The 19,503-nt window shown below is 43.1% G+C and overlaps 1 protein-coding gene and 1 non-coding gene across 3 annotated transcripts in view; one reads left to right on the top strand and one right to left on the bottom strand.

The window, feature by feature from the left end:
- The window catches only part of LOC126089452 (ras-related and estrogen-regulated growth inhibitor-like), a 579,634-nt gene that overhangs the window by 186,630 nt on the left and 373,501 nt on the right, over positions 1-19,503 (top strand). The gene's annotated exons all lie outside the window — the stretch shown is intronic.
- On the bottom strand, positions 15,656-15,730 carry Trnat-ugu (transfer RNA threonine (anticodon UGU)). Its single transcript has one exon. It is a non-coding gene; the product is annotated as a tRNA-Thr (tRNA).

The raw sequence follows: 19,503 nt of genomic DNA, 5'->3' as shown, positions 1-19,503 counted from the left end.
ACAAGTTTCTGAAGGTTTCACCTCGGTGTACACTGTTAAATAGTGAGGCCTTATACTCACGCACTGTTATGTATATAATCCTCCCTCGAGTGGGTGCAACCTATTGCGTTTCTGCACTCTTCCTCCCTTGTTCTTCTCAGTCTTTCCCTTATTTGTCTTTCAGAAGGGATCCAAATCTGCCCTTTTAGAGGCCACCTTTCCTGCTCCAGCATGCTAAGTTATCCAACCGTGATACTTCGCAGCTTCGTCTCATTGTATGCCTCTCAACTCATTGTAAACTCCTCTCTCGTCTCCTCGTTACTGTGTCATGAGTTGCAGGAACGATTCCCTAACAATCGCGTAATGTGCGTGTTTCCTTAAAGTAACTACTTAATGACTGGCTCGACCATACACCATTTAGTAGTTGTATGGCCTACCTCTCGTGACGCTTATCAAATGCGTATCAAAGATATTTGAGTTGTTAAAGAGTTTTAAAAGTACATTGATCGTGATTAATTACTTAACAGCGTGTTGGGGCCACATTAGGTACGCAATACAGTGGCGATCCTGCGTGGTAGCTCGTTGCTGGGTTTCTGGAAGTATGGGGCACCTTATGTTTGCGCACACACCACGCAGTTCCCTTAAATCACGGGCCGGTGGATTGTAAGCCCAGAGCTGGCGCCGGATAACGTCCCAGGTATGTTCCTTTGGGTTCACATCAGGCGAATTTGGTGGCAAAGATGAGAGCTAGCTATCAGAATCAGCAAGTCGAGAATTCTGCTAAGACACTACTCTCAGCTCATGAGGTGCGTAGTATAGTGCCGGTGCGTAGGAGTACTCACCACAGTGCAAGCGCATCTACCCGAGACGGACTGACGAAATACCTTGAGTATCTTACAAGAAAACATCAACAACTTGAACTCGTATTTTATGGAGGGCAAAGCGCACTGGCAAGTAGCCAACTCCAGCCATTGATCCCGCTGCAGAATATAGTCAATATTCTGATAGAAGGCGATTATGACCTTATGCATGATCAACCTTCAAACTTCGCGCTCTTCCGCTGTTTGCGTCTGGTAAATTCAGAAACGTGAACTATGGCGACATGACCACATTCGTCTACACTCGACCAAAGTGCCGTTATTCTTTTCTTGTGTTACATCGGTAGACATCCATCGCAGAACAAAGAATGTGTATAGGTCAGAACATCTACTGAAAACCACTTTTGTTGCATGGTGCGCCAAGTTCTTTACAGGTCGCGATTCGACACAAGACGCCTGTCGCACGCCCACACTTCGTAGCTGTCGTAACCAGGAGTTACGCCGTCGCGAATGGGAGACACGCGAGCCCTGATCTCTCCCCATACGATTATCACGCTTTTGATCCCTTAAAAAAGGCCTTGAAGGGTCGACGATTCCTTCCGGACCATGATGTGCAGAGGGCAGCTACTGACTTCATGGAACAGGACGGAGATATCTCCAGTCTCGTGCTTCGGTGCAATAATTGCCTCAATGTTGACGTCGATTTAGTTTGATTGGAATACCGATTCTGGATTGAACGGCCTTCGAAAGAAAACTGTTTGATCGCCGCATATGTTGTAAGGTGATTGAATTCCCCGAAGAATTTTGGTGTAGGAATATTTAACATTTATTTATATAAATCATATGCTCTCTAGTATTACCGGTAACTCTAAGATATTTCTGTTTGCTGATGACACTAGCTTGGTAGTAAAGGATGTTGTGTGCAACATTGGCTCGGTTTCAAATAGTGCAGTAGATGACCTCAGTTCATGGCTTGTAGAAAAGAAACTAACGTTAAATCTCAGTAAGACTCAGTTTTTACAGTTTCTAACACATAATTCAGCAAAAAATGACGTTTTAATTTCACTGAACGGGCATATGATTAGTGAAACTGGACAGTTCAAATTTCTAGGTGTTCAGATAGATGGCAAGCTGTCGTGGAAAGCCCACGTTCAGGATCTTGTTCAAAGACTTAATACTGCCATTTTCACTAGTCGAACGGTATCAGATGTGAGTTATATTTCGACACGAAAATTAGTCTACTTCGCTTATGTCATATAGTATTATATTTTGGCGTAACTCTTCCCATTCTGCAAGGATACTTTTGGCTCGGAAACGGGCGGTTCGGGCAATAAGTGGTGTGAGTTCATGTACCCCTCTTGTCGACCTCTGTTCACGTGTCTGGGTACTTCGACATCGGCCTCTCAATATGTTTAATCCTTATTGTCGTTTCTTGTTACCAATATTGGTTTATTCCCAAGAACAGGCAGATGTCACTCGGTTAAACAAAATGTTCAACTGTGTGTGAAATCTTATGGGACTTAACTGCTAAGGTCGTCTGTCCCTAAGCTTACACACTACTTAACCTAAATTATCCTAAGGACAAACACACACACTCATGCCCGAGGGAGGACTCGAACCTCCGCCGGGACCAGCCGCACAGTCCATGACTGCAGCGCCCTAGACAGCTCGGCTAATCCCGCGCGGCTCACTCGGTTAATACTCGGCAGAAATCAAACCTACATTTGGATCGGACTTCCTTAACTCTTGTGCAAAAAGGTGTGCAGTATACTGCTACATCCATTTTCAATAAGGTGCCACTCGAATTCAAAAATCTTAGCAGCAATCCACGCCCTTTCAAATCGAAACTGAAGAGTTTCCTCATGGGTCACTCCTTTTATACTGTCGAGGAGTTTCTTGAAAAATTAAGCTGATTGTTATTGTATTGCTGATACCGTTTACTCAAACTTATGAACTGACGTTTTTCAGGTTCATGAACATTTATTTTTATCTGTTATTACTTTTATGTTGTAATTTCATGTAGTGACACGTTCCATGACCTTGGAGATTTGCTCCTCAATTTGGTCCTACGGAACTCATGTCAGTTTTGTGAAGACCTTGAAACGTCCCCTTAGAAAAATTTATGAATTACTGTGCTGGAAAACCGCTTACGTTATTTGCTTTTCAAACAGCTGAGGAAAACTGAACGTACTCAGACATTTCTCTCTTTATTTATTCTGGTCATCACTAAACTGACACACAATAGTTTTAGCGCAACGCAATCTGACTTTCAAAAATCCCTACTAAATAATGGCTCTGACTAACAATAACCTATACCTTTCATGAATCACTTACCTCACAAAAATCTTCGTTACTCGAACTACTGCAATACAGCGAGCGCCACTATTGCCAGCTAAATAAAAGATTCTAAGTATTGAAGGGACTAACTACTGATAGGCATAGTTAGCAAATGAAAGATTTTGATAAAGAACAAACAATGTATTTACCTTAATAGTGTTCAAAAGTCTTTATATATATAATCAGTTCATGACATCCAGTCTTATAAATTTACTCTTTGTGATGGACACACGTCCAGATCATCCGCTCTCAAAACTCCGCCATCTCTCTCCCCACATCCACCACTGCTGGCGGCTCACCTCCAACTGCGCAACGCTACGTGCTGTTCACATCCAACTGCCCAACACTACAATAGCGAATATTACAACAATGCCAACCAACCACAGACGGCACACAGCACAGCCAGTGATTTTCATACAGAGCGCTACGTGGCGTTGTTGTTGTTGTTGTCTTCAGTCCTGAGACTGGTTTGATGCAGCACTCCATGCTACTCTATCCTGTGCAAGTTTCTTCATCTCCCAGTACTTACTGCAACCTACATCCTTCTGAATCTGCTTAGTGTATTCATCTCTTGGTCTCCCTCTACGATTTTTACCCTCCACGCTGCCCTCCAATGCTAAATTTGTGATCCCTTGATGCCTCAGAACGTGTCCTACCAGCCGGTCCCTTCTTCTTGTCAAGTTGTGCCACAAACTCCTCTTCTCCCCAATTCTATTCATATCTCCTCATTAGTTATGTGATCTACCCATCAAATCTTCAGCATTCTTCTGTAGCACCACATTTCGAAAGCTTCTATTCTCTTCTTGTCCAAACTACTTATCGTCCATGTTTCACTTCCATACATGGCTACACTCCATACAAATACTTTCAGAAACGACTTCCTGACACTTAAACCTATACTCGAAGTTAGCAAATTTCTCTTCTTCAGAAACGCTTTCCTTGCCATTGCCAGTCTACATTTTATATCCTCTCTACTTCGACCATCATCAGTTACTTTGCTCCCCAAATAGCAAAACTCCTTTACTACTTTAAGTGTGTCGTTTGCTAATCTAATTCCCTCAGCATCACCCAACTTAATTCGACTACATTCCATTATCCTCGTTTTGCTTTTGTTGATGTTCATCTTATATCCTCCTTTCAAGACACTGTCCATTCCGTTCAACTGCTCTTCCAAGTCCTTTGCTGTCTCTGACAGAATTACAATGTCATTGGCGAACCTCAACGTTTTTATTTCTTCTCCACGGACTTCAGTACCTACTTCGAACTTTTCTTTTGTTTCCTTTACTGCTTGCTCAATATACAGATTGAATAACGTCGGGGACAGGCTACAACCCTGTCTCACTCCCTTCCCAACCACTGCTTCCCTTTCATGTCCCTCGACTCTTATAACTGCCATCTGGCTTCTGTGCAAGTTGTAAATAGGGTTTCGCTCATTGTAGTGATTTTCATACAGAGCGCTACTTGGCGTTACCAGCATAAAAACCTAAACAGCCTACTTACAACCTGTGTAACGCGTAAGAGCTAACGAGCTCTCAATTGCCCCCCAGTGTTTTCACGTGCACGAGTCGGATCACGCAGGTGGCTGTGAGGAGACTAGGGGAGCAGGGATCGCCAGCTAATTGCTGTGAGAACGCACGATTATCGCCACGACTGAGGAAGTGCCACTGTCGGAATCATTACGTGCGTGCGAGAGCTCGCAGCAAGAAACGAACCCTGGCAACAAGTGGAGGACATGTGCAGGGCGTGCTGCCGGCCTAATAAATCAGCGGCTGGATACAGAGGGGGCGGGACGCAGGCCATTAGAGCAGCGCGCCGGCGCCGGCGCCGGCCGGCTCGCACCGCAAGCATCTCCAGCGCGACCGTCGCTGCCCGGCCGCGGCTCCAGCAGGAAGCGCCGCCTGACAGCTTGAAATGTGGTCTCGGCGCTCGCTGGACGGCGGCGCCGCGAAGACCAGGACTTCAGCACTGCGCGTTCCCGCGCCGCGTCGCATAGCGGCCCGACAGTACTCCGGGCGACGACAATGCAACACCACTGTGTACTGAAAAGCTTTATTACACACTTTTAAAGTATTTTACTTGTCTCCTCAGCAATATCTTTAAAAGACTTAATCTAAAATATTGAAACAGCACGTTAATACCTAGAGGAAAACGACCTGGCATGTGTTACTCTGCAGAAGTGTATTATGGACAGACATACACTGAAGAACCAAAGAAACTGTTTTTTTTTCTTCTTTATTGTCATTTTTCACCTTACACAAGGTGGGCTGGCAGCGGTAATTTTACGCCGCTCTTCAGCCACAGGCAGCACAAAGAGAGAAAAACCCTGAAGACACAGAAGTAACATAACATAACGGTGGACAATAAACAGTAGACACAGTAATGAAGAAACACGAAGCCGTTCAAACGCGAAGAAAAACAAAGAAACTGTCGGCACTGGATACGAACACTGATGATTGAGATGACACACTTGAGCGTTGGAGCGTGGACGGCGAAAAGGATTAGATTGGATTGTTTGAGGAAAGAGACCAGACAGCGAGGTCATCGGTCTCATCGGATTAGGGAAGGACAGGGAAGGAAGTCGGCCGTGCCCTTTCAAAGGAACCATCCCGGCATTAGCCTGGAGAGATTTAGGGAAATCACGGAAAACCTAAATCAGGATGGCCGGACGCGGGATTGAACCGTCGTCCTCCCGAATGCGAGTCCAGTGTGATAACCACTGCGCCACGGTGGCGAAAAACACTGAAGCACAAACATGACGGCACACACACAAAACCGATGGCGATGATCTCCGGCGCACTAATGTTCACGTGACGTGTGCGAGTCCGGGGACCTGCCAAAAGGGGAAAAAGTAGGGCAGGAGGTAGAGGGGAGAGTGGAGATGCCAGTGGCAGAGGAGATGGGGGGAGGAAAGAAGGGATGGGGGTAGGGGAAGCCCGGGGGAGGAGGGGGGAGTAAGGGAGGAGGGAGAGAAGGGAGAGAGGGTGCCCTAAGGAAAAAACACAGGAAGAGGAAGAGGAGGATCAAAGTTGATAGGAGGGGTAGATGGAGGGGATGAGGGCATCATCAGGGAGGAGGAGCTGGTGGAAGCCACCTTGGGATAGGGTAAGGACAGTGAAGAGATGGTCAGATGGAGAGTAGGTGGGACGTGGGAATAAGGCGCGGCAGCGGACGGGGGTGGGAGGGACAAGCGGTTGAGGGGGGTCAAGTTTACAGGAGGTGTCGAGGATCCGTATCCGCTCGAGGAAAAGGAGGAGATGTGGGGAACGGAATAAGGTTGTACAGAACCCGCGTGGGGGAGGGGAGACGGATGCGATAGGCGAGGCGGAGCCAAACAAACTGTTACACCTACCTAATATAATGTAGGGCCCCCACGAGCACGCAGAAAGGCTACAACACGACTTGACACGGACTTGACTCATATCTGAAGTGCTGCTGGAGGGTACTGACACCACGAATCCTGCTGGACTGTCTACAAGGTGGTCCATTGATCGTGACCGGGCAAAATGTCTCACGAAATGAGCATCAAACGAAAAAACTACAAAGAACGAAACTCGTGTAGCTTGAAGGGGGAAACCTGATGGCGCTATGGTTGGCCCTACAGATGGCGCTCCCATAGGTCAAACGGATATCAACTGCGTGTTTCTTTAAATAGGAACCCCCATTTTTATTACATATTCGTGTAGTACGTAAAGAAATATGAATGTTTTAGTTGGACCAATTTTTTCGCTTTGCGATAGATGGCGCTGTAATATTCACAAACATATGGCACAAAGTTGCAGACGAACAGTTGGTAACAGGTAGATTTCTTAAATTAAAATACAGGATGTAAGTACGTCTGAACATTTTATTTCGGTTGTTCCAATGTGATACATGTACCTTTGTGAACTTATCATTTCTCAGAATGCATGGTGTTACAGCGTGATTACCTGTAAATACCACATTAATGCAATAAATGCTCAAAATGGTGTTCTGAAAAGTGACTATAAGATGTATATTACCAAAACTAAAATAATATAATTGGTATGTAGTTGCATGAAGTCAGGTGATGCTCAGAGAAAGAGATTAGGAAATGAGACGCTGAAAGCTGTAGCCAGTAAAATCACTGATGACGGCAGGAATTGAGATATTGTAAAATGGAGACTTATATTATCAAGAAAAGCGTTTCTGAAAAAGGGGTATTTCAACACCGAATACGAATTTAAGTGTTACAAAGTATTTTCTGAAAGAAGAGTCTGACCTCGTACGAGACGTAGACGACAAACAGAAGCTTTCGATTTTGGCGCTACAGAAGAATGTTGTACATTGAATGGGTTGATCGCATGAGCAATGAGGAGGTACTTCATCGACGTTGCGTAAAAATAAATTTATGACTGAAAGAAGTTATCCGTTCATAGGAAATATTTTGAGGCATCAAATAATCGTTAATTTGGCGTCGGAGGCATTGTGTGGAGGAGGAGGGGGGGGGGAAGATGGGGGGGGGGCAATTTGTCGAGGGAAACCAAGGGATGCCCACATTAAGCAGGTTAGGTAGACGTTCATGAGATGAAATGACATGTACAAAGTGGTCTAGCACGGAGAACTGCGTGAAACGAGTCTTTGGACTTTAAGACCGCAACATGGCAAGGTTCTGAAATGGCGGAAGGAAGTCTGTACCTTATCGAGCACGGAGAAGACGTTTGTGCAGGGAGACTGCGGGCTAAGACGTGACAGGTGATGCGACGGTCGCGAGGAGGTGGCGGGGCGACCTCCAGAGCCCGGCACGGCGCGTCCAGTCTCGGGGAATGGAGTCGGAGCCAGACGGCGCGCTGACCTCCGGGCGAACACGTCTGCAGAGGACGCCAACCGTAAAACCCGGCGGACAGCTGCCATCCGTGCTGCAGTTTCACTCTCCGCCAGCCGCAGCCTGTGCATACGCAATTATCTGCAAGTCACAAGTGCTCGCGAATGAGTTGTCCGAAAACAAGAACTTTCACTGATGAAGTATCTGGCGTTATACCACATGCGTTTTCATGGACGCGGGGTCGTACAGAGATTAAGCAGATTTCTGTGTGAACGGGGTAGAACCACTTTTTTGTTTTAAAAATGAAAAAGATTAGTTTGTGTCATTAAGAACGTTACTAATCAAAAAATATGCAATGCTGAGTCTAAAAATTAAAAAAATGGCTCTGAGCACTATGGGACTTAACATCTATGGTCATCAGTCCCCTAGAACTTAGAACTACTTAAACCTAACTAACCTAAGGACAGCATACAACACCCAGCCATCACGAGGCAGAGAAAATCCCTGACCCCGCCGGGAATCGAACCCGGGAACCCGGGCGTGGGAAGCCTAAAAATTAAGACCACCTGCTTAATAGCATGTTGGTCCACGTCTACAACGTAATTAGAGCTCCCCTGTACCAAAACTACAGTTCGGTAGATTCAAATGGCTCTAAACACTATGGGACTTATCATCTGAGGTCGTCAGTTCCCTAGACTTACAACTACTTCAACCGAACTAACCTAAGGACGTCACACACATCCGTGCCCGAGGCAGGATTCGAACCTGCGACCGTAGCAGCCGCGTGTTTCCAGACTGAAGCGCCTAGAACAGCTCGGCCACGGTCCGGTTGTTTCGATACAGTACGTAAATGACGTAGTAAGGAGTAGGATTACTGGTAGTATTGGCAGAATTGGCAGTAAAAGCAACACGAATGATGTATAAGAAAGAAAATTGATAGCTTACGACTTTTTTTTATGTTCGTTGGTTGTTCGTCTTGCATATCATAGAACCGCATATCATTCGTCTATTTCTTACAGTTTTAAACATGGCTGTTGCTCAGCAACCATATACTCGTACTAGTTTCAACATAGGATTATACAGACAACCGGTTGCAAATAATTGTTAGGTACACTGACCTAGGTTTCGACACCTACTAAGGGTGTCTTCATCAGAATGAATCCTTTGATAATGCGTAAAATTACATTGTGAAAAAGCAGTGGTCGGAAATTAGAGCAGCTATGCTCCAGTCAAAAATGCCTTTTCCATGTTCTCCTAGCTAGGAAAACATCAGACTCATTGTGTATTTTATATCCTTACAGAATATAAATTCCATTTTATAAGTAATAGAAATTGTTTGATCCCCTAACTCCTGCGCTTTCACGTAACCACAGCAATTAATTTTGATGCAAGTACAAAAAATAGTTCAAATGGCTCTAAGCACTTTGATTTTATCAAAAAAAAAAAAAATGGTTCAAATGGCTCTGAGCACTATGGGACTCAACATCTTAGGTCATAACTTCCCTAGATCTTAGAACTACTTAAACCTAACTAACCTAAGGACATCACACACACCCATGCCCGAGGCAGGATTCGAACCTGCGACCGTAGCAGTCCCGCGGTTCCGGACTGCAGCGCCAGAACCGTTAGACCACCGCGGCCGGCTTGATTTTATCCATAGTGAATGAGAGGTCGTGGTTGTGAATGTCAATGTTAAAAAATATATCGGCTCAACCACTTTTTTATAGTGTAAAACACTAAATTTGACGCTTTTCGGAAATCAAGCTTCCATCATCAGAATAATAAAATGTAAAAGAACCTCTTAAAACTAGCTAAAATGGAACATGCACCATGCACAATAAAATTGATAATAAAATTAAAACATCGTGGCTACTTCCCTTGTTGCAGCCATGTCTCCCAAGGTGCATCACCACATAGTCGTCAAAATATAAAAAAACTCTAAAATGGTGTCGCCTATGGTGTTCAACGTCTACCCACATGGCTCTCTCCTCTATCGTCGTAAACCGCCCGTGCCTTGGTACCACACACCACGTAGCCAAACACGACACTTAAACGCGAGTGAGCTCACGCGCAAGTAAACAAGGAAGTCACAGAGATGTCTATACAAACAGATAACGTGCAAGGCAAGCTATGTAGGCCAAACTGTTAGGTCCTTTAAAGTACGTTACAAAGAACATAGCAATGCTTTCCGGCTTAATAATTTCGAAAAGTCAGCTGCAGCCACGCATATTTGGGAAACGAGACACCCTGTGTTGGAAATAGATCAGGATCTCGTTATTTTACACAGACAGGACAAAGGTAAAAAGTTGGATCTACTAGAACAGCTGGAAATTACGATACATAGTGTGGATAATCAGAAAACACTGAATGAACAGCTAACTGGTGATACAAATAAATTTTTCAAACATTTCACTGGTTTCTTTTAGTAACTACATTTTTAGCAATTGGCAGGATACCATCATTTCATGAGGTCCTTGGAACATGTATACGTTATCTGTTTGTATAGACATCTCTGTGACTTCCTTGTTTACTTGCGCGTGGGCTCACTCGCGTTTGGCTACGTGGTGTGTGGTATCAACAAAGACGCAGGGGTGGTTTACGACGATAGAGGAGAGAGCCATGTGGTCAGATGTTGAACACCATAGGCGACACCATTTTAGAGTTGTTTATATTTTGACGACTATGTGGAGATGCACCTTGGAAGACACGGCATCAACAAGAGAAGTAGCCACCATGTTTTAATTTTATCATCAATTTTATTGTGCCTGGTGCGTGTTCCATTTTAGCGAGTTTTAACAGGTTTTTTTACTTTTTATTATTCTGATGATGGAAGCTTGACTTCCGAAACGCGTCAATCTTAGTGTTTTACACTATAAACAAGTGGTTGAGCCGATATATTTTTAACATTGGCTCTAAGCACTATGGTACTTAACATCTGAGGTCATCAGTCCCCTAGAACTTAGAACTACTTAAACCTAACTAACCTAAGGACATCACACACATCCATGCCCGAGACAGGATTCGAACCTGCGACCGTAGCAGCCGCGTGGTTCTTGACTGAAGCGCCTAAATCCGCTCGGTCACGCGGCCGGCGATGCAAGTGCAGTTTACACGTGTAAACATAGAGAAATTTATATACAATTATTTTTGATATTTTGTATGCAGTAGAACGTTCTTCATCATGGTCAAAGGCAATAGTTTCCTGTTATTATGGATAAATGCGGAATTTGCTTATGAATAACAGAAACATAATTTATATAAGTTCGACACACCAGTGAAGCGATGTTTGATACAATTTTGGTCTGCTTTTCTTGCATTTCACTAATTTTTGCGGCAGTTACGTTTGCTAGCGCTTTATAGTAAATCTGTATTCCTTCCTTTATTTCTACCACAACACCCTTTGTTTCACGCTACAAATCAACGGTATTAAAATAAAAACAGTTTCAATTTTGCTATAAACACTGTTTATTTTTGAGTAACAGACTGGAGGATGAGTATGTGGAAAAAAAAGTCTAAGCGTACTTATCACAAACGGTAGTTTCACTGCTCTGAATGAAATACAGCAGCGATATTGTGTGGCAAAGATTCAGCAAGTCCTTGGCAGGATTTCGACGGTGTGCGGCACCATAAGCCCAGCAACGGGCCACACAATTCCCGTACATTATGGGTCAGTGGATTGTGGGTGCCGAACTAGCGCCTGATTCCGTCCCAGATGTGCTCCTTGGGGATGAGATCAGGTGAATTTGATCATCAACGTGAACTCACTCTCATGCTCCTCAAACCACTTTTTCTTCTCATTAGTGTAGTACTTAATATACAGCAAGAAATTTTTTAGTTAGTTTGTTGTAGATACCGTGTAATTGAAAAAAAAACCCTAACACGACCTTTTATTGTGTGCATGGCGATCCTTTACAACAAGTTTAAAACTGAAAAGTCAGTCCTAACTGATTCTGCCTATTTGTACTTTCTTTGTATACTTTAAATAATTGTCATCCACTGTCGTCAGTTCTTTCTCTGGCAATTTCCCATTTCGTGCTCATAGTACACCTGTCAACATCTGCAGTTATATCTACAGGGGTATATGACTTTCGTTAATTGACGACCACAGTCGTTACGAAATGAAATTTCCAAATTTGAATGTATGTTTTGATATTCATTTATTTCACACTATTTTCATTCCAGCTTTACAGCCAATATCATGTGCAAAGCTGAAAGACCACAAAGTGTACGATATGTCTGAATGATATGTCATCGCCGAAATACACTCGAAGATAAAAAAAAATTAAAAAATAAACCAAGCACCACGACGGAATTATCCAAATGGGACGAAAATCTGTAAATGTGATGCACATTTATAGGCAAACAGCTGACAACAATTTAAGAAAAATTGGATGATTTGTTTACGAGAAAGAGCTTGTCAAACTGAGCTAGTCAACAATGCGTTGCTTCATTTGTGACCCTCATGCGAGCAGTTATTCGGTTTGGCATTCGTTGACAGAGTTGTTAGATGTCCTCCTGAAGGATACCGTGACAAATTTTGCACAGTTGGCGCGTTAGACTCTCAGAATCGTGAGAAGGCCCTGCCCATAATCCTCCAAACGTTCTCACTTGCCGAGAAATCTGGCGACCCTGTTGGCCAAGGTAGGGCTTGGCAAGCACGAAAAACAAGCACTATAAACTCTCCCTGTGTGAGGGCGGGCATTATCTTGCTGAAATGTAAGCCCAATATGGCTTGCCTCGGAGGGCAAGGAAATTGGGAGTAGAATACCCTCGACGTACCACTGTGCTGTAGGGGTATTGCGGATGACGACCAAAGGAGTCCTGCCATGAAAAGAAATGCCGTGTGCTGAGTCACAATCAGGTTGTTACTCCACCCCTGTCCATACACACCTTCGGCCTCGCTGACTGGAGTGAAACTGTTTTCACTGATCAGTTTCGTTTCAATTGAGCCACGACGACCAGCGAAGGCGCCTCTGGAGACGCCCCAGACAGCGGTGGGATACCAGCGAAAGTGTCCCCGCCATACGGTCAGACAACCAGGAGTGATGACCTGGGATGCAATTTCCTTTCATAGCAGGACCCCTTTCGTTGTCATCAGCGGCACCCTTACAGGACAGCGCTACGTCGACGATATTCTACGCTCCGTTTTGTTGCCCTTCAAGGCGAACTGCCTTGGCTTACATTTCAGCAAGATAATGCGAGAGTTTCTGCTGTTTGTCTTCGTGGTTGCTACACACTACTTTTGCCATCAAGGTCGTCAACTGAGAGCGTTTGGAACATTATATGCAGTACCCTCCAACCATCTCAGCACTTTGAAGATCTATCGCTCCAGCTGGAAGAGCATTAGGCACGACATCCCTCAGGACGACATCCAAGAACTCTTAATGAACGACAAGCCGAATAACTGCTTGCATACGGGCCAGAGATGAAACAACGCGTTATTGACATGCTAATTTTATGAAGCGCTTTCTCTTGAATAACATCCTGTTTTTTCTGAAACTATGATCACTTGTTTGTACATTTACATCACATATACATATCTCCGTGTCATTCGGATAATTTCATCTTGGTGCGTCGACCTTTTTTTCATTGAGTTTATTACAACAAATATCTAGCCACATACACCAGTCGTCGGATTACAAGAAATGAATGCTGTCTAAAAATACGTCGACTAACATTGTGCACAGCAGGAATAATGTAGCACACGGTGTTTTGTTTACGATGGCCGAAAGAAGTTTTGTGGCATACTCTCAAAATATCCATTCGTCAGCTAACATTAATGTTTGCCTAAACCATTTCAGAGTTACAACGCAACAGCACCTTCTTTTTCACATCTTCCACCTCCACCTCGGAGGCCTTTCGGAAGACCTCGTCCTTTTCAACCAAATTATCACAACAAGTTGGTAGTTGAACAGAGCGGCTGCTGACTGGATGTAATTGGAAGGCGATTTCCAGTTCTTGTCAGCCTATGGAAAGCTCCATAAAATCTTGATCGGAACTGCGAGACACGATCATTTTTATGTATTTCTGGGAGAATGCTGGCCATTGAAGTTAAAATCTTCTGGGGTATTAGACCGCGTCATGTTTCTTCTAAAATGTTCGACGTTTCGACCCCTCTGATGGGATCTCCCTCAGGATCTTTTGGTGTCCACTAGTGCTAGAACACTGGATCAGTGCTCTAGCAATAGTGGGCACGAAAAGAGCCTGAGGAAGATCCCAGCAGAGCGCTCTAAACGTCGAACGTTTTAGAAGAAACATGACGCGGCCTAATAACCTAGAAGATTTTAACTTCAGTGACAACGGCCACGAAAGCCTGCAGACTTACATGTTGGCCAATGTCCTTGAAAATATATATATATATATATATATATATATATATATATATATATATATATATATATATATATCTGTGTGTGTGTGTGTGTGTGTGTGTGTGTGTGTGTGTGTGTGTGTGTGTTGACACAATTGTCCTCAATAGAGGGGACTCACTAGGGTGTCATACTCTACTCTGTCACCTTATATATTTCTGAAAAATTAAAATATGAAAAATGTATTTGGCCATGGATGTACCTATGTCATGGCCATACCTCAAGGGGTAGGAATGTTCAATCCCTAAACGTAAACAGACATCACTTTCAATACAAAATTACGTTCTTTTTAATGTAACATGTTTGTTTTAACAAAGTAAATGAAAATTAGAGGTACAATAATGACGGCAGACTCGTTCTCACTGTTCTAAACCTCATACTTTTTGAAACACGAAGACTTTAAATGATGGAAACGGCGCCACAGTTTCTGCCGTAAAGGGCAGTGTTTCGCCTACAGCAGGCTTCAGAACGGGATAGGTAACCCGCATTAATGATTTACAGCATTACGGCAGAAGCTGTGGCATAGTTTCCAGTATTTAAACCCTAAATATTCCATAAGGCATAAAGTTTAGACCAGTGAGAGCAAGTCTACATCTAGTTTTCATTTCGGTAGAAAAGACATTTATGTACCATTTCAAATGAAAACGAAACTTTGTGTTGAGCGTGATATCTGTTTACATTTATGGATTGCGCATTCCTGCCCATGGTATGAGCCCCTGACATAGGGGCTTCCTTAGCCAGTTGCATTTTTCACATTTTGTTTCATTTCGGAATTATACGAGGTCGAAAACTTAGGTGTGACACACTGTATATTTCGCTGAGAGAAGTTTCTTCTATGTACAAGATATTTCCTGGATTGGAGTGCCGGCACAGGAATTTCCAGGTAAGCTCGTACTAACTACAGGACACTCGAGAAGGAACTGGCAAACCATAGAGCCAGTTATGCTGGGTAGTATGCGAAGTGAAACGTTAGACTGGAGAAGGCTCTTCTTATAAATAATGTATCTACTGTGATCGATATCGCATAAGCGGCGGCACCGTGACGGATGAGTGAAAAATTTGAGGACGAGTACCGGGCCTAAGTGGCTGTAATTGCCACCTCCGGAATGAGATATCGCCTGTCATAAAAATCGACAGGTAGCCGCTGTTGCCAGCAACGGGGACTCCGCCCTTCTGTATCGCGCCATCGTCTGCGTATTCGGAAGTTAACTCGGGAACTTCCACATCATGTCGTTGTTCCTGTCAGCAGCGTATTGGGCCAAGAGGAATCATTGTAACTACATAAATTGCAAAGGAATGAAATGATAATTAAATGGACACCCTAGCTGCAAACAGGTGTTGATGTACTTCGTTGGGGACATGTTGAAAATGTGTGCCCCGACCGGGACTCTAACCCGGGATCTCCTGCTTACATGGCAGACGCTCTATCCATCTGAGCCACCGAGGGCACAGAGGATAGTGCGTCTGCAGGGACTTATCCCTTGCACGCTCCCCGTGAATCCCGGTCGGGGCACACATTTTCAACATGTCCCCAATGAAGTACATCAACGCCTGTTTGCAGCTAGGGTGTCCATTTAATTATCATTTCATTTCTAGCAAAGCTGCATGGTCATCCACGGTAATTGTTCTTTCGGGAACAGATACTACCGTCATATATAGTTAAAATTGCAAAGGCATATTTCAGCCAACGTTCATCACACAACAAAAACATGAGATCATTATACCCGTAACTACTTCTTGAGGACGTAACGATCATTAAGTGTATAAATTTAGGCCAGTGAGCCTGGCTCTTACAATTACATCGTTCTCCGTCCATTTCAGTCCTTCCGGGCATTTCTTCCTTTCTATAGGAATAGCTGTTGAGCACTCCTAGAATGTAATAAATAAAAGTATAATCCTGAGTTTGAGTGGCAATATGGGTACACGTATTTCATTTAAACGTCTGTGATGTATTAATATCCTAGAATATATTAAGAGAACTATTTGCCAGATTTGTAATTAATTAGTTTTTCAATGATTTACAGGGTTTCACGAATCATGTTTCACAGTAAAGAACGAAAGAACAGGCGCACCGTCTTGTGTAGTTGAGGCTTAGTCGTCAGAAAACAATTATCGCTTGCTTTGAGAGACAAATCAGTGTTAACGATTCGCGCAACTCTCACATCCTACTGCTGAGGAGTATACGGAGAAGGTCATATGCACGGATAATGCCATTTCTAAAAATGGAATCGCTACTGCAGGTGCATGAGTCAGACAATCAAGAGGCCTCGTTGCTTTCGCAAAATTATTAACTGTGATATCCGATTAGTCATCACCATTCTGTTTTCTAGGAGCGGGATTAGAATCCCCGTCAGCCAACCTACTTTGGATCTTGTTCTTTTTTTCGTAACTTGGGTAAACTGAAAACCGGGATGGTTACTAATGCATTCATTTCCAGTTGTTCTTGAACCTAAGTCTTTGCTCCGTATATAGCGCGCGCGTCATCGGCTAAACGAATAAACTGGAAATTTCCTCCATTTCGACTTACATACCAGTGTGCGTGTGCGTGTGTGTGTGTGTGTGTGTGTGTGTGTGTGTGTGTGTGTGTGTGTGCGTGTGTGTATGTGTTAAAGATATGGAGGATATGGAGAGAGGAAAGCAGCAGATAAGGCGGGGGCCCGGGTGAGAGAGAGAGAGAGAGAGAGAGAGAGAGAGGGGGGGGGGGAGGTTACGGAGATGGGAGAGGACGTGTTTCAGAAAGCAAGAGACACATTATACATGCGCGACGTCTGAAAAACTAGAGTAATTCCGTTACTAAAGTGCTTTTTATGTGGTGAATTCGTGCACGATTGCTTTTGACTTTTAACAGTCCACATTTTCCACGACTAAACGTCATGTTAAGTTCTTCAGTGTTATGTCAGCACCATAGGGGACTGAAAAATTAACCCAGTAGAGCGCACAAATGAAGTTCTAGACCAGGAATGTTTCTGTTACGGCAGAGGAGGAAGTCAGGTATACTATGATTTTCAGTAGTTACCACTGTTTCTATCGTATTTATCTTCATCGTTAGGACGTATCCCTCAGATATGCGACTGCCCCCTATCATTCTGCGACGGGTAGCAGTATTCCCGAGACTTCTTTCATTCAGTTTATTTAGATGAATCAATCGATAGTTTTAGATTTTTACATCTTGTAACCAAACATTGATCATCTTCAGAAGACAGAACACGAAGCAGTATGCTAAAACATCATGCACTGTCACTTACAAATTTCTTCTACAAGTACAAGTTGTTTTAGCAAGTCCTGTGTACAGTAACTAATGAATAGTTAAATAAATTGTCAGTCATGTAAATAATATGAAAATTTTGTGTCAGTCATAAGCTTCACTATTTGGACTTTATGTCAGTGTTTACGAAATTTACCCAAATATTTGGATGTTTACGTCTAGATTACGATTGTTGCTTTAGATTGCGATAACCCGTTCTCTCTATCCGTAGCATCGGGGTGCAATATTGCGGCCGTAAAAATGCCGAGTTGTTCCATGGTTCAGAGACTAACCTAGATTCCGAACTAACAAGGGAACTGTCCAGACCGACAAGTCGAAACCTGCCATGAAATGTTTTACACGGAAAGAATACACCCAAAAATCACAATTTAAAAATTTTAGCTGCTGCATGTATTAAAAAAAATTGAAAATTGCCAAATTCGTATCTCGTCAGGCGTCTGGAAGAATGTACACCCCTGCTTAGCTGCAACATACAGCACATACCCAATACGGCGAGTGTATAGCATTGGGTGACGGCAAATCGGTAAACAGGAAACACAATACAAACCGATCTTAATTAGTGAAGTGAGTTTCAGTTTTCGTTGATAATTTCTCTGACATAATTGTTCGCAGTTAGTATTCACTTGAATCTGCAGCTCATTTAATATAATTAATAATCAGCAGTTGCCTTCATGGTATCGCACAAAGTCTTAACAATGGATACAAAACTGATTGATTTTCTTTGTGTTTTCTTTGTTATGATAGCTAATAGCATTTGTCTTTGTGTAGGTTCCAGACTTTCACCGTAATATGGAACCCAATTAATATTTTCAACCTTGCAAAGATGAAACATGAATAAAAAAAGTCTGCAATCGAAATCAGCTACTTCTCCTGAAGACCTACGCACGTGCTACGTATTATTTTGGAAAGATAAGACCGCTTTAACTGTAATTCTTTTATTTACAGGGACGACCGGTTTCGCAGCATCTTAACTGAATCATCAGGTGCAATAAAATCAAGTATTTTCCGATCGAGAAAACAGAATGGGTTCATGCAGTTATTTATTGGTTAATTTCTTGAACATTCATTCGAATGATGTCGACATTTCGTTAGAATTTTTGGGAACATTAGAGAAAATAAGAAATAACTGGGGGTGGGTGAATTGTGGATCGAATGATGATTGTTGTGCTAATGGAAGTCCAGAACAAAATCACGGTATCTTCTTAGAGCGGAGTAACCATGTACGATAACAGCTTTCAATGTCAAAGGGAAAGCGGTAAATTTTTTGGTTAAACGAAGAAGGGAGAAAACACTTGAAGCCAAGCAATGTGCAAAGCGATTCAATTTTGTAAAATCTGAACGTGAGTTGCGTAAGTGGAACGAAGATTTACAAAAAGTACGAAATTAACTCCAAAATGTAGCTCGCAAAATTGTGAAAGAAAAACTATTCGAAAGATTTAGAACTGCTCGTGAGATCTAAGTGACTGAATTGCAAGAGAGATTAATATTTCTGATATCCATGCTTCTTGGACTTAGAGAGATTTAGAAAATTATACGGGAAAGGAAGTCCGAAAATTACGAATTTTACCTCAAGTAAACTTGTAGAATGGATGTTATGTAGGACCCGTGTAACTGCCAGGGAGGAAAGCAACGGCACACGACCTCCAACTGAACAACGCACAGTGAAAGAATGAGGAGTTCAAACCACGCTACAGCTTGATAGTTTTACTTGCTTTTTTTAAGTATAATTTAGTATTTGCTATTGACATTATAGTTCTATGACAGACGGTAAAGAACACGGAAAATCAGATGAACGGAATGAACAGCGTATTGAAAAGAAAGTCTAAGATGAACAACAACAAAAGTAAAGCAAGGGCGACGGTATGTAGTCGAACTGAGTCAGGCGATAGTGAGGTTATTAAATTAGGAAATGAGTCCCTAAAAGTAGTAGATGGGTTTTTGGCATTTAGTCAGCAA

The sequence above is a fragment of the Schistocerca cancellata genome, chromosome 1, assembly GCF_023864275.1.
Source record: "Schistocerca cancellata isolate TAMUIC-IGC-003103 chromosome 1, iqSchCanc2.1, whole genome shotgun sequence".
In the NCBI taxonomy this organism is placed as follows: Eukaryota; Metazoa; Arthropoda; class Insecta; order Orthoptera; family Acrididae; genus Schistocerca; species Schistocerca cancellata.
This window is presented reverse-complemented; position numbering and strand designations above follow the sequence as displayed.